Consider the following 26,032-nt stretch of genomic DNA (forward strand, 5'->3'; position numbering starts at 1 on the left):
AATCCTCCTGCTCTTGAGGCCGATTGGCTAGGTAGCGTGGGAGGAGCCAAAGAAGTCCCCCAATGAGCGGTTCCGTAGTCTGAAGGGCAGGGAAACAGCCCAATGAACATGACCGCAGAGGAGCCAATCAGCTAGATGTTGCTGGGGCCGCTGTGAGCCAATCATCAGCTGGCAGTCTGAAGGGCAGGGAAACAGCCCAATGAACATGACTGCAGAGGAGCCAATCAGCTAGATGTTGCTGGGGCCGCTGTGAGCCAATCATCAGCTGGCAGTCTGAAGGGCAGGGAAACAGCCCAATGAACATGACTGCAGAGGAGCCAATCAGCTAGATGTTGCTGGGGCCACTGTGAGCCAATCATCAGCTGGCAGCTTGAAGGGCAGCTGGAAGTTTGCTGGGGCCCCTTTGGCTGTGGCTCTCAACAGATGTATCTACAACCTTGATTGTGATGGTACCACTGGTATATGCACACATCCAAACTCATCAAGTTGTAGACATTAAATATATGTAATATTGGGGGTGTTGATTGTACCTCAGAAAAAAACATATTTTAAAATGTATTCCTGATGCCTGCTTTGCTTTGCTACAAAATATTCTTTGACCAACTCAGCAAGATGCTGTTTCCTTTCTTCTTCTCTGTATTCTAGCTTAATTAATTAATTAGATAAATATGCACAAATCTTTAATGTGGAACCCACACAATTTTCTAAAAATTCTATGGTAGTGAGTAAAACACAATTTTTCACTCAAATAAAATTTGTAGCATACTATATTACAATTTGATAATTCCTATAATATACACTGTCAATGTGTGAGTTCACAGGGCAATTACTGAATATTTCCTACAGGAGTAAGGGATGACTTTACATAGGATGTATGTCTAATTAGCCTTTAAGGAAATGAATGTTTTTAGGTCAAATAGGATCAAGGTTAATCATTCAGGAATAATATCTGTTCATGTCTTATCACTTCTCCTGCCATACAGACATCTTCACATTTGGGAATTGGGTCTTTTTCATGATATAATTAATAGCCTATCGTGTCCACCCCTGCAGAGAGTAAATAGCATCTTTTTCTTATTATATAACTTCAACTGTAGATACTGGAGCCTGGAAAGCTCACAGAGCCTTCTCTGCCATGCTTTATATGTTTTCTTAGGCAATTATTACTTTCTGGTTCAAACCCTGAACTGATTGGTATCCTCATAAAACCCCTGCTCCCTGAATAGAAAAATTAATGTAAGAAAAAAATCTCCACACGTGATACCAACTTGAGGAGGACAGTCCATTATTATTGTTGTCTTGGATCCTCTCTGTCTCCTCCTTCACTCGTGAATAGGAGTGATTTTATTGAAAATAAATTTTAGTACAAGAAGCCCAGCGTGGTGGCTCTGCTCTTTCAACTCTCCTTTTATCTGGGAACTTAGATTACTGCAAGAAGGATTTACTTTTCTCTGTTCCAACTTTTTGTGTGTTTAAAGGAAGAACTGGAACAAAACTACAGAAGCTGCAGAAGGCCACCTGTGACTGGCTGAGAAAGTCTAATTCTGTGATTTTATGTGATAGAACATTCTCCTGCTGTATCATTTCCTTCCTTTCTTTTAATTCTTTTTTTTTTTACTCATATTTTCTTAAGGGAGGAAAGCATGGCTTTTTGTTTAGTTTTTGTTTTGTTTTGTTTTGCAGTGGGCTTTTTAAAATGCACCCCTCAACCCTCACTAATACCGACAGTGATAGGTCTAATTCAAATGGCTAATCATTCCCTCTGTGCCAACATTTCCTTTGTTAATATTTCCTATCTCCAGCAGCAATAAGTTTAGCTTTCCCCTCAATGGCATGATGTTGTTATTTCAGATTGCTTTTTAATAATTCTTTTTGGGTCATAATAGTAATGGTGTCCAGTATTTATTTTAAGTGAATGTCTTCTGACTGTTATTCCATATTTATGATACATATCAGAAGATCAATATTTTATAGCTACTGCCTTATTATATTTGTAAGAAAGAATACTTCAGGAAACAATTTCTTAACAGATGATGCTCCATTAATTTTAGTGCTTATCTTTAAAAGTAATTAATTAATATCAGTGCTTAAGTAAATACAACTTAATGACTGACAATTTTCCTAAATTAATTTAGTGCAATATTTTAAAAAATGTACAATTTAATTTTATCACAGTATTTATATTTTCATTTATAATGTAATAAATAATGCTTTCTACAAGTTGCACACTGAACTCTTATTATAATTTATGTTTTTGATTTTGTTTGTTTTTATTGCTTTCGAAAAGTGAAGGTAAAGTCAATAAATCTCTTAACATCTGACATTTCAATCTGGGCCTTTTTCATTTGCCAATAAAGTAGTTGTAAGGGATCTTTCAGTTATTATTACAAAGAAGAAACAACAAAACAATTAATATTAAATTTTACTGAAATATTAACACAGTGACATCATCATTAAGTAGACTGTCTCTATATCAGCCTGAGAAATATGCAAGGACTTTTCATATTTTTGAAGAAAAGAATCTAATATAAATATTTTCCTTTCTATTCCTTCATTAGTTGACATAGCTATTCACATTTTACATTAATTTTACATGTTAAAAGCAAGATTCCAGAAACTTATTTCAACTTGTGTTAATGTTCAGGTAGAAACTCTAGAACTATACCCCATCACATCCTATACCCAAATCAGTTCTCCTTAAGCCTGCAATCATTTATTAAGTTAAGCTTTAAAAAGTAAATTCTAAAATATCATGCTAATTCAAGCTGTGCAAAATTTAAAGCATGATAAATTTGTGTAAAGCCTTATGAACTGGCTTACTTCTCTGGTATTGTCAAACTTTAGAGTTCATTTTTATCTTTCTAGTTTCCACACAAATATAAAGACACTATATCACATATGCATGTGTTTTATTTTCTTATAAATATTTCCATATTTACATTAAATGTATTTTTTGGTAGGGTACATTTTAATGTGTCACATTCGAACTGGGTATTAATTGATTGAAATGATATATGGGTAATCTATAAAATAAAATAATTCATTTGAATATATTCTTAACTAATCAGAATAACTACAAATTTTGTTCACGATTGAAATAATATATTTAGAAAACTTCCCTAAATGTCAAAATTAGCTTCCAATTTAGAATTTAAAATAATAAGGAACATATTTTTTTTTTTATTTGTACTAGAGATTGAACCCAGGGGAGCTTAACCACAAATTCAAACGTCCCAGGTATTTTTCTTTCTTTTTTTTTTTTCATAGACTTTATTTTGAGACAGCTGAGGCAGGCTTTGAACATCAGATCCTTCTGCCTCAGCCTCCTGAACCACTGGGATTACAGCTGCACTGGTCTAAAAATATTTTTTAAGAGAAGAAAAAGAAAGCATAAGAATAATTATTCATTTTACTGAAATATGCATTCTAATGTTTAAAATCGGGATCAATGCCATTTATTTTTGAAGCATTGGAAGAATAAATGGGTGATTTTACTTTATTCAGACAATCAGGTATCATATATTCAATAACTTTCCTTCTTATGAAAAAGTCATCATGCTCAGTTTTGATCACTCAAACGATTTGTGACAGAATTGGCAGTAAAGAAAACATTGAGGAAAGCAACACATGTTCAGTCTATATCATGACAGAAGCATCTAAGCCAAAAAACAGGGGCAAATTTTATGTTCCAACAGATTTAAGATCCTTCACACTTTATCCAGATATAGAAATAGGAGAAACGTTAAAAATTCCAAATAGTTAAAATATTTTCCATTTATTATTTTCTCTAAAACTAGTTATTTTCTCTTTCATTTCATATCATTTGAAGTTTAATAAGGGTACTCATTAGTTTTTAGAACATTAAACAGGTAGTTTTTTTTTTTTTTCAGGACAAAAATTCTTGTGGTAATCAAGTGTCAGTATCATCTCCAATTATTTTGACCTATTGATTTTCACACTTTTAGAATCCACTAAAATTATTTTTAGAAACATATTTAAAAGAAGACACACAACATAGTGAATACTATTTGTCAAAAATCAGATTCAACTTTATATAAAAAACATTTATAACACTATATTTCAGACTGAAAAGAGCATATTTTACTACCATCAAGATGAATCATGATATGACTTTTTTTTGACAAGACAAGACATTTCAACATAGAAATAAATTATATTAGAGTTATATATTATTTTCTTTACAAATTTACCTCATCAAAAAAAAATACAAGATCCTTTACAAAAATACCCCCAAAATGAATAACATTTCTTTATGCAAAATGTGAAACTACTAAAATCCTGGAAGGCAACATAATAAAAAATCTAGAAGACCTTGGCTTGATTATGACTTTTTAGATACCACACAAGAGGTACAACACATGAAACAAAGAGCTGATGAGCTGGAATTCATTACAATTAAAAAATTTTGCTTTGTGAAAGATATTTTCAATAGAATAAAAAGGTAAATCAAAAAGAATATACTTTCAACAGCCATACTAAAGGACTGATATTCAAGGCATACAAAGAACCCTTAAGTCTCAGCAGTAAGAAAATGCCTATATTATATGCCTGCAGTAAACATTGTTTTAATTCAATAATTCAGCAAAGGCTTATTAAGAGAACATTACATTTTAGACAGTATGTCAGGTTGATGTGCATCAAAATAAATAGTATATAGCATCCTCTACTTCTAACATAAACATAAGAAAAGTAATTATTCAACTAGGTTAACAAGACACAAAATACAAGTTTTATATCCAATATTATAGGAGTTCCCCAAAAATGAGTAATGAGAGTACATTAAGGGGCACAAAAGAGAGTGAATTTCCAGGTGACCAGAACACATAAGAGAATATATTCACTGGAAAGGAGACCAAATTACCTTATAATTAACTCCTAAAATACCATGCAGCAGCTACCAAAAAAACCTTCACATCATTCTTGACAACAGGTCTTGAATAGTTTGTGTTCAATATTTTAGAAAATGATGACATTCTTTGTCCCTTTAGGGTAAATGATAAATAGTTTTAAATTTAAGGTAAATATTAAGAACTATGAAAGAAAAATTTTAACCCAAAGCCTAATGGATAAATATCTCCAAAATATAAACTATTTATTTATCACAAAATTTTGTTTCTTTTACTATCTCTTTCCAGATACACACACACACACACACACACACACACACACACAATATATATATATATATATATATATATATATATATATATATATATATATATATATATACAAATTCTTTATATTAAAAATGTATTCAGCATGTAAAATTGAGGCATAGAATAAATATATTAATGAATGAGTAGATAGGTTTAAAATACCCAAATTAATAAACAATGATGCCTACTTACTTTTTGAATTTTAATATTCAGCTTCAAGATAAAAATACAACTATGCAACAATGAGGAAACTAAAGTTTAAATTTGAAAACCAAATTTTAGTGTCTTAGTAACAAAAATACAAAAGTGAACTTACTCTATTATATATATTTTAATTTTTAACTTTTCCAATATTTTGGATCTGAGGTTTCCAACCTGAAATATCATTCTAAAACACAACTGAGTGAAATTTAATGTATCCTACAACTAAGGTAGAAGATTTCAAAAGTCTTAAAAAAATGTAGTGAACAAGTCCATCTAGCACTGCCAAACTAGAAGGACACCCAAGAATGAAGAAAGTCTTTAATCTTACTGTCAAAGAAAATATAGAAAGAAGTAGACATAATATATTTGGATAGGCTGAACTAATAGGAGTTGCTTTTGATAAAAAAAAAAAAAATCTAGTCATGGACCCATGCAAAGACCAGGGAGGCCCAGGTGAGCCTGGCCCACCTGCGAGGAGCCTGCACTAAGGCTCCTCATTTACCAATGTGCCGCCCCCCTTTCCACCCACCTCCATCTTGGAACACTACAGCCATTGCTATAGCTCTCCCCACGTAGCGTCCTCCACCTTGGGACAATGGACAGGGCGTAGAGGCAGCTGCCTGCTGCAGCACCTCACACCACAGCATTGCATCTCTGAACAGGTCGCCCAATGCCATAGGATGGTTCACTCTTGCAGCCTCACCTCTCAAAGTAGTCACCTCTAGCTTTTGGTGTTGATTCATGCTTCTTTTTCTAGGGCTTTGAGATGTAATGTCAGGTTGTTTCTTTGTTGAAAGAAACCACCATCTCATCACCACCATCTCAGGTTACCTCCACTGCCACTACCACTGTCTTTAGTTGCAGCAGCTTCCATCTTGAGACACCAATTGGGGACTGGAAGCCCAACACCAAGATGAGACATCAGAAACATGCAGGGGCACTGTAAGATTATAGGATAGAAACTGTAATACCTTGGATTAGCACTGCTAGAGGGGAAGACACACAGAAAGCATGAAAAGACAAGGTAAGAACAAACCAAGATAATACAATTAGAGAATCCATTGATAGTACAGTATAAGAAATGTCAGAGAAGGAATTTAGAATGAACAAAATTAAAATAATCTGTGACTCAAAGAATGACATAAGACAACAACTATAGGCAACAATTGATCACTCCAACAAAGAGATAAGAGAGCAAATACAGGCAACAAAATATTACTTTAAGAAAGAGAAAGACATTCTTAAAAATTAAACAAACAAACAAAAACAAAAACAAAACAGAAATCCTTGAAATGAAGGAAACAGTAAGCCAAACTGCCAAATTAAAAATTCAATAGAAAGCATCTCCAACAGACTAGATCACTTGGAAGACAGAACCTCATACAATGAAGACAAAATATATATTCTTGAAAATAACGTTGACCACACAGTGCACATGGTAATAAATCATTAATAGAAACTCCAGGAATTATGAGATAGGATGAAAAGGCCAAATTTTAGATGTATTGGGATAGAGGAAGGAACAGATATTCAAACCAAAGGAATGCACAATATTTTCAATGAAATAATATCAGAAAATTTCCCAAACTTGAAGAACAAATTGGAAAATCAAATACAAGAGACTTACATGACACCAAATATATGAAATTAGAAACCAATCTACACCAAGGCACATTATAATGAAAATGTGTAACAAACCATCAATCTTATATCCATCAAAATTAAACTTCAGATTTGATGATGACATAAAAGCCTTCTATGATAAACAAAAACTAAAAGAATTTACAATTTAAAAGCCTACACCAGGGAACATTCTCAGCAAAATATTCAGTGAGGAGGAAATAAAAACCAGCAAAGGGAAGAACTACACTAATGGCAAAGTCAATCAAAGGAAAAACCAAGTCAAGTAAAAAACCAAAAACAAACCAAATGACCACTAATAAAACCATATTTCAATAATAAACCTGAATGTTAAAGGCCTAAACTCATTAATTCAAAGACAGACTAGAGGACTGGACTCCAAAATAAGGACACAACAATATGCTGCCTTCGAGAGACTCATCTTATAGAGAAAGACATATACAGACTGAAGATAAAAGGGTGGGAAAAATATACTACTCACTTGGATTGTGTAAACAAGCAGGGGTTTCCATTTTCATATCAGATAAAGTAGACTTCAAACCAAAGTTGATCAGAAACCTTCTTCAAACCAAAGAAGGTCATTTCATACTGCTTAAGGGCATCACACATCAACAAGACATAATAATGATAAATATTTTTTCCCTAAACAATGGAGCAGCTATATGTAACAAACCCTTCTAAATTTCAAGAATGAAATAAAATACAGCATAATAATACTGAGTGACTTTAACACACCTCTCTCACTTCTGGATAGATCTTCCAAACAAAAACTAAGCAAAGCACTCAATAATACCATCAATAATTTAGACTTAACAGACAGATATAGAATATTTTATCCTTCAACAAGTGAATATAATTTTTTTCTCAACAACACATGGATTCTTCTCTAAAGTAGACCATATGTTTTGCCGGAAAACAGCTCTTAGCAAATACAAAAATGTAGAGATTCTACCTTGCATTCTATCAGACCATAATGAAATGAAAATAGAAATCAATGATAAAGTAAAATATAGAAACTACTCTAACACCTGGAGACTAAATAATACATCATTGAATGATGCATGGATAGCAGAAAACATCAGAGAGGAGTTAAGAAAAAAATTCTAAGAGGCAATGAAAATTTGGATACAACATACCAAAACCTCTGGGACATTATGAAGGTGGTGCTAAGAGGAAAGTTCACTGCATTGAGCACATTTATGAAAAGAATGAAAAGTCAACAAAGAAACAACCTGACATTACATTTCAAAGCCCTAGAAAAGGAAGCATGAATCAACACCAAAAGTAGTAGAAGATGGGAAATAATTAAAACCAGGGCTGAAATCAATGAAATTGAAACAAAAGAAACAATTGAATAAATGGACAAAACAAAAAGCTGGTTCTTGAAAAAATAAATAAAATTGATAAACCCTTAGCCACCCTAATGAAAAGAAGAAGAGAGAAATCTTTATTTACTAAAATTTGTGATGAAAAAGGAAATATCATGCATGACATGTACTATTGAAATAGAGAACATAATAAGAAACTATTTTGAAAATTTATACTCCAATAAAATAGAAAGTCTTGATGACACCAACAAATTTCTAGAGACATATGATCTGTCCAAACTGAATTGGGAGGACATACACAATCTAAATAGATCAATTTCAAGCAAGGAAATAGAGGATTCCACCAAAAGCCTACCAATCAAGAAAAGCCCAGGACCAGATAGATTTTCAGTCTCAGTTCTACAAGACTTTTAAAGAAGAATTAATATCAATACTCCTCAACTTATTCCATGAAATAGAAAAGCAGGGAACCCTTCCAAACTCATTCTATGATGCTAGTATTACCCTGATATCTAAACCAAATGGAGACACATCAAGAAAAGAAAACTTCACATCAATATCCCTGATGAACATAGATGCAAAATTTTCCCATAAAATTCTGACAAATTGCATACAAAACCATATTTAAAAGATAGTGTACCATGATCAAGTTAGGTTCATCCCAAGGATGCAAGGTGAGTTCAACATATGGAAATCAATAAATGTAATTCATCACATCAATAGACTTAAAGATAAAATTCATATGATCATCTCAATAGATTCAGAAAAAGCATTTGACAAAATACAGCACATCTTCATTTTCAAAACACTAGAATAACTACGGATAGTAGGAACATACCTCAATATTTTAAAAGCAATATATGCTAAACCCAATTCCAACATCATTCTAGATGTAGAAAAAATGGAAGCATTCACTCTAAAAACTGGAACAAGATAAGGATACCCTTTTTCACCACTCTTATTCAACATAGTCCTTGAAACTCTATCCAGAGCAATTAGATTTTAAAAATTAAAGGAATATGAATCAGAAAAGAAGAACTCAAAGTTTCACTTTTTTTGCCAACAACCTGATTCTATACTTACAAGATCCAAAAACCTCCACCACAAACCTTGTAAAATTAATAAATGAATTTAGCAAATTAGCAGAATATAAAACCAATACCCATAAAACCAATGCATTTCTATACATCAATGATGAAATCTCTGAAAGAAAAATTAGGAAAACTACCCCATTCACAATAGCTTCAAAAAATATTTTGAATCAATCTAACAAAAGAGGTGAAAGACCTACACACTAAAGAAAGAAATTGAAGAAAACCTTGGAAGATGGAAAGTCCTCCCATATTCTTTAGGAAGAATAAATATTGTGAAAATGATCATATTACCAAAAGCATTATACAGATTTAATTCAATTCCAATTAAAATTCCAACATTCCTCATAGAAATATACAAAGCAATCATGAAATTCATTTGGAATAAAGAAGACACCCAAAATAGCCAAAGCAATCCTTAGCAAGAACAGTAAAGCAGGAAGCATCACAATACCAGACCTTAAACTAAACTACAAAACTATAGTAACAAACTTGGCATGGTATTAGCACCAAAATAGACATGTGGCTCAGTGTTACAGAATAGAAAACACAGAGACAAATGCACACAAATACAGTTATCTTGTATTAGACAAAGGAGCCCAAAAGACACATTGGAGAAAAAATAGCCTCTTCCACAAATGGTGCTGGGAAAACTGGAAGTCCATATGCAACAAAATGAAATTAAATCACTCTTTCACCATGCACAAAATTCAACTCAAAGTGGATCAAGAACCTAGGAATTAGAACAGAGACACTGAACATAATGGAAGAAAAAGTAGATCCAAATATTCATCATGTTGGAGTATGTTCTTAATTCCTAAATCAGACTTCTAAAGCAGAAGGAAATAAAATCAAGAATCAGTAAATGGGAGGGATTCAAAATAAAAAGCTTCTCAGCAAAATAAATAATCAGCAACATGAAGAGAGAACCCCCACATAGAGGGAGAACATCTTACTACATGCACATCAAATAGAGCACCAATTTCTAGGATATGAAAAGAACTCAAAAAACTTAACATCAAAATTAATGAGTAACCCAATCAATAACCGGACAAGAAACTGAAAGATACTTCTAAGAAGAAGATATAAAATTGATATTAACAAATGTATGAAATTAACAAATATATGAAAAAATGTTCAACATCTTTAGTAATTAGAGAAATACAAATCAAAACTACTCTAAGATTTCATCTCACTCTAGTCAGAATGGCAACTTATCAAAAGGAATTCTGCTTTTGGCCAGCATCACAAAAAAAAAAAAAAAAAAAAAAAAAAAAAAAAAAAAAAAAAAAAAAAAAAAAAAAAAAAAAAAAAAAAAACCTTGAAATAAGGAATACCATTTTTGTTTTAAATTTAAAAAGATATCCCACTTGAATCAAATATATGAAATATGATATGTCAAGAGATATGTAATGTTTTGAACAACTAATAATAATAAAAGAAAATCTAATAAACTAATTCTGAAGTTCTGAATTTTTTATTCTGGTCTTCTCACTTAGACCATATGTTCTTACATTGTTGTCCACTGAAATAATTCTAACTTATTATTTTAAATATATTAATATGATTTGCTTTGATTAAGTACATTTTGATAACATTAACTAGGATTTTTCTCTCCTTCAATTGAAAAACTATATCTGTGGGTTTCCTAGGGCAGCCATGACAAAGTAACACAAAATCAAAGTCTTAAAACAACATAAAATCTGTTGTCTCACAATTGTGGGGGTCAGAAGTTCAGATTTTATTGTGCAAGCAGAATCACTCTTCTTCTTGAACTTCCAGAGGAGACTTTCTCTGCCTTTTAGATATTGATAGCCCCAGGCATTTCTTGGTTTTTAACATTAAGTCCAATCTCTGCCTCTTCCTTCACATAGGCATCTTCAGTTTGTGTCTCTATATTTTTTTTTCATGCCTTTCTCATACATACTTATGTCTCTGTTTTCTCATCTTATAAGGATTCCAGTTATATTAGGATTGACTCATCAAAACTCATCATGATCTCATTATGTAACTTGATTACATATGCAAAGGTTTTCTCTAAATAATGCCCAATCTCAGGTTCTAGGAATTAGGATTTCAACACAACTTTTAGAGGAATACTATTGAACATAACAAATTCTTATTTTCAAAATTCAAGACTTATATATTTCAATGTACATTCCTTCTTCCAATTTTGAATAAATCCCTAAACTCTTCCACAGCTCTTTTGAAGTGATGCACAGCTAAATGTTTGAGAACTACTTGTCAATGGAACCATAGGCTAAGGGTGGAAATCCAGATACAACCCTGGCTGTAGATATTTTAGAGGGGACACTTTTTATGGTTTTCACATAAGAAAATCCAGAAGTACAGACTAATAATTAGGAAAGAGCTTCCAGGGTCTGAATACTAGACTTCACACATGTATTAAGTAAAAGTTAATTGTTTAGCTGGTGAGAAGCAAATGGCCTACTTTGACTAATATGCACAACTATATTATCTAAAGTTTTATTGTAAAGTATTCACTAGCAAATTATTTAACACAATATTTCAAATAAAAGAAAGTTTGTTGAATTTTGTTAATTCCACAATTTATGGATCATGTTATATTTGTGTGGCTAAACTTTTCCAAATATATAATATACACTTGATAAATGAGCTATATTATTGAAGATGAAAATAAATTAGTGATAAACAATTGTGGCTCCAAGTATTTTCAGTGCAATATAAAAATGAACTGTTTCACACAATTTCATCATATATGTTATTTAAATAGCTGGAAGGCCAAAGTATTACTGGATATTTTTTTCTGAAGATGACCAGTTATTACTTCCCTTCTTATTTGTTTGGAACTCATAGATATGTGCCATGCAGACAAGATTATATTAGTGAATCTATTTACATTTTCATTCATTTATGCATTCATACAATGACTTAACAGATATGTTAGTGCCCTATCGTGCTTAATAATTTGCTTACAGTTATTGGTAGTATAGTGAAATATATAGACAGGTCCTAACTTGCTTTGGGCCTGAAGAGCATGGGAGATGCTACAAATAAAAAACTAAGAATACAGGTGTATAATTATACACTGCAGAAATGCTATATAAAGAAAGAGCACAGGGAGTTAAGAAAGTAGAGAGCAAGGGTATGTGTTCAAACCTGTGTAGATCAAAAAATGTTTCCATGAGTATATGATCTCTGAGCTGAGCTGCAAATGATGAGAGAGAATTATCTAAAGTAAAGCAAGGTGACAAATAGGGGTTTATGCCTAGGGCAATCCAAAAGCACTGGGGGGAAGAAAGAGTACTTGATACTAGGAATACAGAGAATGTGTGGGGAAATGTGTGAAAGGAGACTGAGAGAAGATAGGAGCCAGAACTCTGAGCACTTCAACTTACACACACATCCTTCTAGAAATTTTTTCAGTGATAGGGTGTTTGCAAAGCTACCCTGATTAAAGGGAAGAGAAAGTTCAGAGAAAGACATAAGGAGACACCTAGAAAACATTCTGCCAGACTGAATATATGTCTAAATTAATTCTCTAAGAACAACCTAAATGTGCTTTGAACACCTTTAGAACATATTAACACATAAAAGATCACATGTGATTATAAATTCTTGCAGCTAAAAATGTTTAAAAATTTAAGCTCATTGATGAATTTTATCCCATTATCTTGACTTAGATACAAGAAGGTAAAGACTGATATTGGCTATTTTCCTACCCAATTTATATGAATTTTAAAAACACAATGTATTGATTTATTTTAAGATCTCTGCACTGTTTTCTTGGGGGTGGGGCATAACCTAATATTTCATACAGAAATACTGTAGACATCTCAAAGAAGCATATGAATATCAAGGTTTTTAAACCATGGGAGAGGCAGAATTTTAATAGTTCAGTGAAGAAACAATACTCCCAAGAGTAAATTTTTGCATTATAGAAAACAATATCCAATTGGTAATGCTTTTTATATCGTATTCATGTTAGTCTTTATATCTTAATCAATATCACTAAGCCTTTGAAATTTACTATTGAGATTCTGGCTTTTCTGTTTTTAAACTCAAGTCAATACAAATTCAATGGGCCTCTGCAGGTTGATGGTAGTTCTAAATGCTGCTCCCATCTAGACCACAGGCCTTTCCTTCTTAGTATAAACACCTTGAGTCTTTTTATTCCTTCAACAGAGTTAAACAAAGGAAGAAAACAAATTCTGATATAAATGACAGTTACTGAGCACTAATGTTCAGGGAGAGCTGTGGGTATAAACATTACATAGATATCCAACAGCTAAAAAGAATCTTGGTAAAGTGGACCCCAGCTGGGTTATTCTTCATGCCCATTTTCACTAATGCCCATTAGGACAGGCAACAAAGTCATTAGTGGATCTATCTAATGAAAGAAAAAAAAAAACAGGTAAATCAAATTTTAAATGCCTGAGATTATAAGGTGATCTGCACAAAAAATATGGTAAAACATTATTTTTAATAATATTTCTCTAATCCTTTTTTAGTAACAAATTTTCACTAGTATAACATACACAATTTAATAAAATTCAACACCATAAAAAAATCAAAGGGCCTTAAAGCAGGAAGGATTATTATCAACAACCTCCTTACACCCCTACCACACAATTTCTTAAATAACAATTCTGTGTATCATAAATTAAATGTGACAATTTAGCCTGTGATTGGATAATTTTAAAAAATTAATAATAATAATAGTAAAAAACAGTATTGTCTAATAATGAAATAAACCTGTACATTGTGTTTTTAAAAGTTTATTTCATTATTAGACAACGCTGTTTTTTACTAAGTTCTTATTATTAATGGTTTGGCATCTGCACTCAATGACTTCCGAAAAATTTTAGCAATGCTCTTTAAGGCAAAGCATAAAACATGTTTATTTCCACATAACAAATCTTCAAAAATTTGGAACAAGAGGGTGTGGAACAGTGGTAATATCAGGGCATCCCCTCTCCGCCACCCCTGACAATTAATTTTTTTCTTTAAAAAATGCAAAAGAAACTAACTCTGTGGGTCAATACAACTAAGGGAAAGAGGAAAAAATGAAATTCAGAGCAAAAGGAAACTGCATCCTCATTTAGGCTTTTGCATTCCTATACCGCCAGTACCCATTAAGAAAGAACTTCATGACACAGAAGATCTTTGAATAGTAGCTCAGAAATGATGAGAGCAGAGTGTTGGGAAGTATTAAAAAATTTTTTTGTCTTTGTTTATTTTATCCTGGGATAAATAAAATTTACTGTACAGTCAGGTAAGGGAAAGTTACAACAGAAGACACCTAAATGTACCAAACACAGTAGTAAAACATACAAATAAGCAAACAAAACAGAATATATATATATATATATATATATATATATATATATATATATATACTCCCAGCAGAACTGTGACCTTAAAGCATGGGGTAATCATCAGGTAGCTGAACTACTAGCCTGCTGTCATACCCATTCTATCCCCCCAAAATAGTACGGAAGTGTAAGAGTATAGTAGTATTTGATTCAACAAAGAAAGATAGTCTTTCACCAATTCAAAACAAACATTGCCAAGGCTACATGAGCCCCAGCAGGAAAAAAAAAGGTGACTGTAAAATCACAGATGTTCCTAGTTCATCCCCAGTTATACTGAACTCCTACATTTATGCTACCTCCTCCTATTTCGTAATTGTATATTTTGTTATTCTCTCAATCTTCAGTGCCAGGATATATAGCACCCTAATTCAAAAAGAGCTTATGGAAATAAGAAGAATCTTCAAATAATATATACTTGTAAGTCCTCTGGGTCATACTTCAGAGGTGAAGTAGGTTCACTCACATTACATCAAACCTAATTTATGCCACATATTCTAATCTCAGTAAACCTGTTACTTTGGCTCCCAAAATTTTGATAGAGCTCTCTGTTTTGTTTTCTTTCCAAGTGGAATTGGGGTATCCCTAGCTATCTGTAGATTAGATATTTGTCCTAGAAAAAAAATAGTAGATTTTAACAAGTTTACTCAAACTGGAATCCTTTTATCCACTCTAAAATGGACAACATATAGATGGTAAGCTGGAAAAGGTAAGAAGGTTGTCCCCAGACTAGAGGAAGAGGTGGTCTGGTATCTCAAATCTCTTCACTGTGTATTATTTTTCCTTGAGTATCTTGAGTTACCCACCCTTCTGTGGTACATTACCAGCATAAGGGGGACTGTTTGTTGAATAAGTACAATCATCATTGTACTCATACTTATAATCATCCTGTGCTTACAGTGCTCATAGACATTCTGGAAAGGATCCTCGATTCTTCTGCAATGTATTCCTTGGTCTGGTCAGATAGCATTTCCAATGAAGGTTATTTATCTCAGAGAACATACACCCCAGCATTATGGCATTGGGTTTCCATGATGTCACTCCTCCCCAGCTATTTATGATAGGGTCATAGCATTCAGTGCTTCTCAGCAGGGGATCCCATCATATCCTGTGATTGCATTGATTTTGTGTGAAGCATGGTGGCCCCTATGTAGCAGGTAGTAAGAGTTGTCCAGAAATCAGTGCAAATGTTGTATGCCTCAATGGACAAGAGGTAAGTTGTACCATCAAATTCCTCCACCTCATCAATAGGGTCATTCAGTAAACTACTCCTGAACCAAGAGACTCGATAGCCATTGTAGTAGTATCTGTGTCATGTATGTGGATCATGTTTCTCAACTAAATTTAAAATATTCAAACCATCATATCCTCCACTGCCCATTACTAGACTCTGGGATTTTCTGCATATGTCCTAGTATTCTCCACTGGGAAATGTTTTGGTTATATTGCAGCACCAATTATGGCTTCCATCAAAGCCTCCAAAGATCTATATCATACCCCTCAAGGCGGTAGCTCCAGCAAGACCTTGTCAGACATTCAAAGGAACCACAGAATACCCAACACCATCCTCATCTGCTACAGAATCTTGAAAACCCATTGAGCTGAGATAGAAATGACTGTCATAGCCACCAATTATTGTATCTGATCATATAAGGACACTGAGGGTCACATAACATCTCTTGCAAGGGATTCTTGGCAAAAAGCTCCACTCCTGAGTCTTGGTGTCATATTTCTCTACTATATGAATGAGAGACTGCTAGCATCTAAAGACCCCAATCTCCAGAAGCACTTCACTGGCTCTTAGAAGAGACCTTGTCCTGAGTTCCTGTATCTGACAGTGAAGTTCAGGCCTCAGATAAAACTGCTTTGCTTCATAAACCAGATCTGACCAGATGAAAGGCTCAGCATCTATTACAACTATAATGTACCTGGGGGTCAGCAGGGGGATCTGCACATATTGTTGCAGGTCAAGCAAGGATTTTTCTCATTCTTGTTTATCACACTACACCCAATTGATGATGACGTCAAAGACTCGCTTTTGAGAATCCACTTGAATTTTATCAAATTTGTGTAGCTTTTCCTCATATCCTTGACTTGGAAAAGTGAATTCTTCATTCTATACCACTTCAGAAAAAAAAAAAAAAACTTCTAGCTAAAAACCTCAGCTGTAGCATCAGGTCAATACAATTGTGAGTTTCAGCAAAACCCCTGATATTCAGATGATTGGAAGCATCCAGTTTAATTTCTGAGATCTCACAGCAGGCCTGCATCACATCTTGCAGCTGAAGCAGACAGGCCACACAAAGCAGGTCTTGAACATTCTCCTCCATCACATTTACTCTTTCTGTGTATAAAAAATCCAACAGATTTCCATAGAAGAGGAGTTAAACCTTGGTATCAACATAGGGTGTTCCTTTCTCTGAAAGCTCACTTGTAAACATGGCCAGAAGTACCCATGACAGGCAGCCAGTACAGTCCCACTGGCAGGGAAGTCCTTCTACCCTACTCTCCTTGCATCACAGAGGGTGTTGCTTTTCCAGGGGGAGTTCATTGAGTTGAAAATGAATTTAGCTAGAATATTTATCATTATGTCTGGCAGCCATAATGCCTCCCCCATCAGATAATATGAAAAAAAAAAAGTCCTTGGATTCTACAACTCTGCTTCCAGACTCACACAGCTACACTGGCCATCTCCTGCCCATAGGGATGGAATACAATGTGGGAACAGCAGGCCCCAGAGCACTGCTGCTTACCCTACCTAGAAGCTCTGGTACGCTTTGTCTTTTTATCTGGTTTCTAATGTCAACATTCCAAACGCCTTTAAAATATTATTTCCATGAAATGAATAATTATAGAATTATACCTTTTTTATACCTCTTATTTCACTTCAGCTACTTTATGTGCACACTTCCTTATTTCTGTCCATGATATATAAAATTAAAGGTAGATTAATTAATAATATCAGTATCTTTTCAGGATAGGAAAACTTCATACAAACTTTACATGAAAAGTTTAGTTTATCCCCATTATTAAATAATATCTAGCTATACTCTTCCTGAAGTAACAAAGTTCACAGTATCTGAATCTCCTATCTTGAGGAATTCTCGTCTTCTTAGGTCAAAACTATCTTAATAATTGATTCATGTCTAATTGATAGAAAGAATTAAATGACATAAAAATGACATGAATTATTAAATCATTATACAATTTGATATGAGTTGGTTTTGGATTTTAAACTTTCTTTGTCTTTTACATACATGCATGATTATCCACTGATTTTAAGACTTTGATAATGTTCCTCTCTCTTAATTAAGATGAAGCAGTGACCATTGTATCTTTTCTTTTGATGCCCTTCTGAAGTATCCTGAAAAAGAAATAAATGTTGATAAATACTGAAGAAAGTGTTCTGAAAAATAAAAACTTAATATTCGGAGAAGAAAAATAGAATTGGTTAGATAAGTGAAGGCGCTTTCATTCAAAAATACAAAAAAAAATTACAAAGTAAACTAAAGCAATTATCATTCAGTTCCTGTGAGAAGTGTTTTCTTTGCTATTTAAAATATATGCATTCATGGGCTGGGGATACAGCTCAGTTGGTAGAGTGCTTGCCTTGTATGCACAAGCACCTGGCCCAGCACCATACACACACACAGACAAAAAATGCATTCAAATGTGTAATGGAGACACATAAAATGGATTGACTATTTGATGATGTTATGGAATTATTATTATCATTTTTTGTTTTAAATTGTGCTCATTTCTTAAAGGAACTTCATTTTTTAAGATTTACATTGATATATTTACTTGGGCATTAAATTTTATAAGATCTGAGATTTACTTCAAAGTAATCCATGGGAGAATAGATAGTCGATATGAATAAAAATGGAGATTTTTAAAAAATTCTCCATGAAATGATAATGAGACCTTTGGTTGTATTTTACTTTTGCACGTGCTTTAAATTGGCAGAAAAGCAGAGAATCCAATGATATTGAGTTAGAAAAGATGGTTGGAAAAAAAATCTAAGGTATTTTGTAGATGAACTCTTAAAGTTTAGGTAAATGAATCCTCCATAATTTACTACTTTTAATATTCTAAGAGGAAGAAATAAAATATATGTTAAAAAATAGTAGCTGAAGAAAACCTCAAATGTTCAAAACAGGCCACTCAATAAAAGTAGCATAAATGCAAAAAAAGGTTTAGTGACATACTTTATACAATAATTTTAAATCACAGACTTAAAAAAAAAAACTTTCAATAATAATGAAATGGATTATTAGCTATGTATTTCATACATGCACACACTCCTGTTTTATCAACCACACTGGATGCTAAAGGCTGGGTAATAAGAACCTAAAATAGGTGTATTTTAGAAACAGAGCATCATTAGCAGAGAAAGATGGAAGACAGCCATACATCTTCTGTCCAATAATAGTAAAAGAGAGAAAAAAAAAGAAAAAACTGAGTTGTATGGCAAGGTTTGCAGGCAAGGCAGATTCCAGGGGAAGAGAAAATAAAAAAATACAACTCAAAACAAGGGGACCTAGTGCTGCTGAGTTTTGCTATCACTGAGGCTCACAGTTAATTGAGCCCTCTATTTAATTATTTTCTCTTTCCATTTATTGCTGCCTTAACATACCACACACATGCCTAAGAGCTTTTTCACTTGCTTTTCTCATGCCTAGATGACTATTGCCCTGGAAACGGCAGGACTCCCTTCCACCCTCCCACTCTATTCAGGCTTCCTCTCAAATGTCACCTTAGCAGACAGACTTTCTCTAACCACATTATCCAAAATAATTGTTGCAGCCTCCTCAGCATTCTCTAGTTCACTCACTGCTTGCTTCATTTTTCTACATAATAATTAAAACTTTATGACATTATTTACCTATTTATTTGCTTATTTGTCTTTTCCCTCTGAGATGTAAGCTCCACCAAAGCATCTAGAAGAGTTTTTTAACAAATGTATGAAGCAGGAAACATAATTAATTATTTAATGTCTTGCAAAGGAAAGAACAGAGACCCCCTACTGATGCTTTTTTGGGGAAATGATGGTTACCTATTAACGCAAAAAAACAGAAAATAATAGAGAAATAATGTTATTTATATCTTTTTAAATGCTAAGGGAATTATATGGACAAAAATGACATATGAAATTCAGTAACAAATGTTTTTTACTGGATTTAACATTGTATTTCTAAAGTTATTACTTACAAACTAAATTAACAAATAAATTCAATCCTGCTTGTATTTCATCAAAGAAAATCTGATTTTCAAAGAGCCTATGTCTTGTATTTAACATACTCTGAAATGATAACTTAGCAATTATACTGCAAATTACAAATAATACCAAAATTATATATTCTTTACATATTCTCATCTTAAATAAATATAATAATTCAATGAAGCAGGATCTTCAGTGACAACCTCAGGCACTGAGTTAAATATTTATGATGTGAATGATTTTCTATGTGCAAATAACTCCTTTCTCCCTAGGCTTCTCTTTTTGATATGTATTCCTCATTACTTAATGATGAATTCTTATTGATTTAACATAATATATTTGAAATCATTTCCATTACCAAAAATGGTTTCCATTTGTTTCCTCCTGACAGACTACAGGGATATTACTTCAGTGGTGTACTCAGACCTTCCCTAAGGACGGGGCAGGGACCATGGTACCAGGCTTTACCATCTGGCCACTGCCTTCACAATGTGACCTTTATACTCAGTCCAAGCAGCAGAAATACAAGAGTGATTCAACAATAAATATTGGTAATATTTTAAATAGGTAATGACACTCTGAATACTCTTTAAAATCACACTAAAGATTCACTCTAATGACTATGAATAATGAACAAAGATTGTGAAAAGAGAAATCTTGTCACATCGGTATTAATCACTGTAATCTAAAATTGTGATGAAAGTACATATTGTTGAAGCACATGACTAGTCTTTAAAGTCAACTTCAAAAAGTTATAATTTATGAGCATCGATGCATTTGTCTAATATTTAACCTGTAGTAATTCACCAGATACTATCTATTGTATCTGGTAAATTCTGTTTCATAATTTACTTATTAATAGCAGGAAATTTATCATGAAATATTTAATTCAGAGACAAGATGTAGAGATACACAGATTCATATTTTCTGTGTACTTTCTATATGTTGGATCTAAAAATGTTAGATATATTTATTTTTCTCCCAAAACTTTGTGAAGTATTGTGACTTCTGTTTTAAAGGTTAGGAAAAGAAGTCTCTGAGAGGCTTTACTAATTATTTCAAGTTTATGGAACCTATTAAGTGCTAGACCTGGAATTAAAATCCATGATTTTAAGACTTTGAAAATGTTCCTCTCCCTTAGTTAAGATTAAGCAGTGACCATTGTATCTTTTCATTTGATGCCCTTCCCTATGCCCCTCATTATTTCAGCTTCTTCTTTCTTGGTTTACTCCCAGTTTATCATCTTTTCTGGATACTGTTCTGAAAGGATACAAAAAAATGTATAATGTATAGCTCAGTTTTGCAAAACTGCATAAGTCCTTTTGTTATTTTAATTATAAACATTTTTAAAAATGCCATTTTTTACTTATGGATGAGAGTTTCAATTTTTTTATTGCTTAGCCATACACATTTCCTGTATTAATCATTTCTTCTCTGGGCGAATTCTAATGCAGATTACAGTATAAGAAAGAGATGTACTAATAAATGCTATTGTTATGTATGTTATTTTGTTAATTTTAACAACTCAATGGAATTAATAATCATGTATTATGTAAAAGTGTGTAACTCCCTAAAGTTAAATTAGGGCTGAGGGCAGTGGCAGATTCCTGTAGTCCCAGTGGCTCAGGAGGCTGAGGCAGGAGGATCCAGAGTTCAAAACCCGCCTCAGCAAAAGCAAGGCACTAAACAACTCAGTGAGACCTTGTGTCTAAATAAAATACAAAATAAGGCTGGGGCTGTACTCAGTGGTTGAGTGCCTCTGAATCCAATCCTTGGCACTGCCCCCTGATAAAAAAAAAAAAAAATCATAGGATAAATGCACTACAAATCTTTAGTGTTTGAAAAAATTATAAAATTTACCTTAAGGAAGTTTAAATTGCAAGTTAAATGTAGACTACTAGAGGAGCAGAAGAAAATAAAATTGAGTTAATTTTCCTAAGAATGAAAATCAGCTGGTGGAAAAGTAAAATTTTAGAGATTCAGGTAATATTTATGGGATACCTTTCAACCTTTCAATTGGCTACTTATATTGGCAATGTAGGTTTGGATTCTACAATTCTTTCTTGGGATATGGTATGGTTTATCATGAACATCTTAATTACAGTGTTTACAAGAAGGGATTGGTGAGATATGGTACTTTCAGAAGATCTAGATTTTAATTCAGAAAAAGCTAGCTATTAATATACAATTTGCATAGGTTATGCCTTTTCTAATATTTAGGTTAATAAGTTAGAGAACAATACAGCCTCTTTTTGCCTTTCAAAAGTTATTTCCACAAACCTTTATGATTCATTCACCACACCCAGCTCTTTCCTGAGAGGTATTTTCATATAGTATTTGTTTTTATTCTTGCTGTTCCTTTGGTGTGCTTCTTCTCATCCCTGAGGCCTCGGCTTTACCATCATCTCTAGATTCCTGTTTAGTTTTAAAAAATCAGAAGAATTTATAAAGTGTGATAAAACATAATGAAAAATACCAATTCCTGGACTGCAATTTATATCTACTTATGAAATAAATACCATTTTGTATTCTAAAATTCCTACAATAATTGAAAATGAATCCTGTGTATGAAAGCAAGTGTTAGTGTCGTCTAGCTTCTTATTTCTGACTCTAGTTACCAATGACCCTTGGAATGCTATTATATCTTTATGTTGGAGTATAAAACATTTCTGAATGACCCATTTATTTGACTCTTATGTTTCTTCTATCTAGTACAGGTCATCTTTATTAAAATCTTAAATTATACATGATTTTCCTCCTTAAAACAAAAATTTCTCAATGAAGATATAATGAATACCCATTGTCTACAATATTATTTTAAGCCCTATAGCATACAGTGCACTCTCTTCCCACACACTCAACACAGGGCTTCATGCTCTTCCAATATTTGAAAATCCTTAAGGGTTGTCAGTAGCCACTTCTTCTTTGGTTGGCTCTTTTCCAACTCTTATTTTGACTCTCCCTCTGTTTTCTGGATTACAGATCTTTCTTCTCTATGCCTTCTCTAGCTCTTCTGTTATTTATTAGCTATCTCTTCTGTCCTTTAGATCTCATGGCAACTTTTTAAAGAGAACTTCTCTAAAGATCCTATTTAAAGCACAGAACTGCATATGCAAGGTTATTTACCCTCTTGCAAAGTTGGTTATATCATAACAGTGAACAAAATGCATACTGTTTTTGTTTGTTATTTATGGCTTCTCTGCCAAAATAACATGTAAAATCTGAGTGGACATTGGGTAGCTCTCTTCAAGGTGCACTGTTACATTATGGGTGTTCCATATGTACATTTTCCTTGATTGAATAGATTACAACAACTTTTGGACAAATATTTAATCACTTCTACCTAACAGTCTAAATTATTAGTATTATAAATTTAAATATACCAGACTGGACAATCTTGATCTAACTAAATGGCAGGTTAAATAAATCAGTAATTGTATTGAAGGTCATCAGTCCATCTCTCCATATTAATCAATTTATTATTTTATTATTTTTGTATTATAAGTCTTAAGGATTTTGTGATATTTCTTAATATCCTGATCATCCACATCTTAAAATTTCTATTTCAGAATACCCTATTGAAAGGGCCTATATTATATGTCATACATGTCAGGAACATCCTAAAAGCTGTCATAACCTCCATAGCTATAATAACAGCACGAAAAAAAAAAAAGTGACTCTGGCATTTAGCATGTAAGTTGATGATTTCACTTAAAGTATTGAAACTATTTTAATGCTATTTTTGTTATTTGCTACATATGTCAATCTACTCTCTGTTAAAAAAGAAATGTCAAACTATTTACACTTTAATGTTATAGATTTTATCATTCTCTCTGATTTGATTCCTTTCAAATTCCATGTGTATTCATGTATGTGCATACATACATGCATGAAATGCATTTGAATAACAAAAATAGTTTGCACTGTAATGACTGTTTAATTCTGAGGTTTTATTAGAGAACATGGTACATATCAAAGGAAGATCTGAATTGAGTTTGTCAAACATATTTTACATGAAGAAATTAGGCAACTTTATGAGTTATTATGTATCATGTGAAATTAAAATTTTTCAACTCTCCATAACCTGTAAAATTTTATCATATTAACCAAATAAGTAGGCTCATGCAGGGTTGATGAAGTTCCAAATAAATGTGTGATTGCTGCATAAGCCTCTCTGAGATTCATTTTTGCATAGCTGGAGAATAAACATAAAAAATAATTATGAAAAATGTTGCAAAAGCTGTATGTACCTTATAAAACTTAGATAAGTTTTTATTTTTGCATTAGTTACAAGTTAAAAATCTTTCTTTTGTGTGTTTGCATCTTTTACCACCTTCTATCCTTATTTCCTTCAATGCACAAAGTATACAGCTGATTCATTTTATTATTTATCATAGATGTAATATCTTTTTTTATTCATTTTTATGTGGTGCTGAGGATTGAACCCAGGACTTCACATGCGCAAAGCAAGTGCTCTGCCAATGAGCCACAATCCCAGCCTCAGTGTTGATTCTTAATGCTAATTCATTGATTTATTGAAGTATCCCAGTGGTTTCAATTAGTTCTGCTTGGCTAGACATTTTTTTGTCACAAATCATGGTGCAATGCTCATATAGAAGTATATGGATTTATAACAATAAATCAAAAATGAATAGATCTGGTTTTCTTGTTCTGTTGGATGTGTCAATCTTCCTTTCCCCACTCAGAGAATTTTAAGTCCATCTTATGATAGACTAAAATTATCCCAGTTGTCTACCATATCCATACCAACAATAGTAAGTGGAAGAAAGATGACTTATTGAAAAATTCTGTATTTAAAGCAAATTAATTTGGAAAAAAATTTCTGTGCCATGCAACACTCATTCAAAACCAGTAGTTTGACTACAACACATTTTTTTTCATTTGATTAAATTTTTTCTATAATGAAAACATAATGATGACTTTATAATGGATTACATATGGTGGATAATATCCATAAATTGCATATACCCAATTCAATAACAATTAATAGGCAAGTTCAATAACTGGCAAAATACCCTGTGTCCCTAGTAAAATTTATGCTATCAGGAATTTCCTCAGTGTATCTTCATTTCTCTCATAGTACCAGCCCAAATTTTGGTTACCTCTAAATTACTTCATTTATTCACTGCTTTCTCATTGTTTCCCCAACTTATGAGAGTAAATTTAACCTGTTTTTGTGAGATTCAAAGGAATTAAGAATTTTGTCCCAAGCCATATAGTCAGCAAGTGGGGGAGGATCGGGTCATGGTTTGATTGCAAAGTCTGTGATGTTTCCACACTACAATGTTGCTCTTTAGTCAATAGGTCACTAGGGACAATCAATATATGATACTTTGCAAATGTTATAAACATTCTTAGGCAAATCATTGTTGCAAATGTTTTGTAATATTGCAATATTTCTAGCTACTATTCTCTTAATAATTATGTTTGCTCCCATGTCATATTGCACAAAATTGTGTTATACTATTGATGTTATCATTATAAAATTGTTAGTATAGTATTAAACATTTTACTATTTAATGCTTTAGAATGATTTGCTTACAAATGTATCTACTTGCTAGACTTTGTGCATTCATATTTGTGTCCTTATTATCTTCTGCTGTGCTTGGCATTTAGAGTGTACAGAAGTGAGTATTTATCAAATGCATGAAATATATGATGACAAATTTGATATTTTCATTTTAATTAATTTATCTTTTTCATTCAATTTCCAAATTATGGACTCTTCAGAAATCATTCCTCAAAGAGATATGATGCAAAATTCAACATGTGTCAGTACTTTAATGTAAAACTTAACCATATACATAATAGAATAGACATAGTAACATCAAGTCCTACAATGCAAGAGGGATTCAAAAATGAGGTAAAGCAGATTAATTTTTTTAGTAATAACCCATGCATTATCCATCCAATATATATGAAATTTTCTAGATTAAATTCATCCTCAGATCATAGTAGTGTTTCAAAGAGCATTATAAACAGAAAAAAAGCTCTA

The 26,032-nt window shown here is 32.6% G+C and overlaps 1 pseudogene; it reads right to left on the reverse strand.

Moving 5' to 3' along the window:
• Positions 1-16,206: 16,206 nt before the first annotated feature.
• On the reverse strand, positions 16,207-17,412 carry LOC144250992 (kelch-like protein 12 pseudogene; annotated as a pseudogene).
• Between the last annotated feature and the right edge of the window lie 8,620 nt (positions 17,413-26,032).

Source organism: Urocitellus parryii, chromosome Y (assembly GCF_045843805.1).
Source record: "Urocitellus parryii isolate mUroPar1 chromosome Y, mUroPar1.hap1, whole genome shotgun sequence".
Lineage (NCBI taxonomy): Eukaryota > Metazoa > Chordata > Mammalia > Rodentia > Sciuridae > Urocitellus > Urocitellus parryii.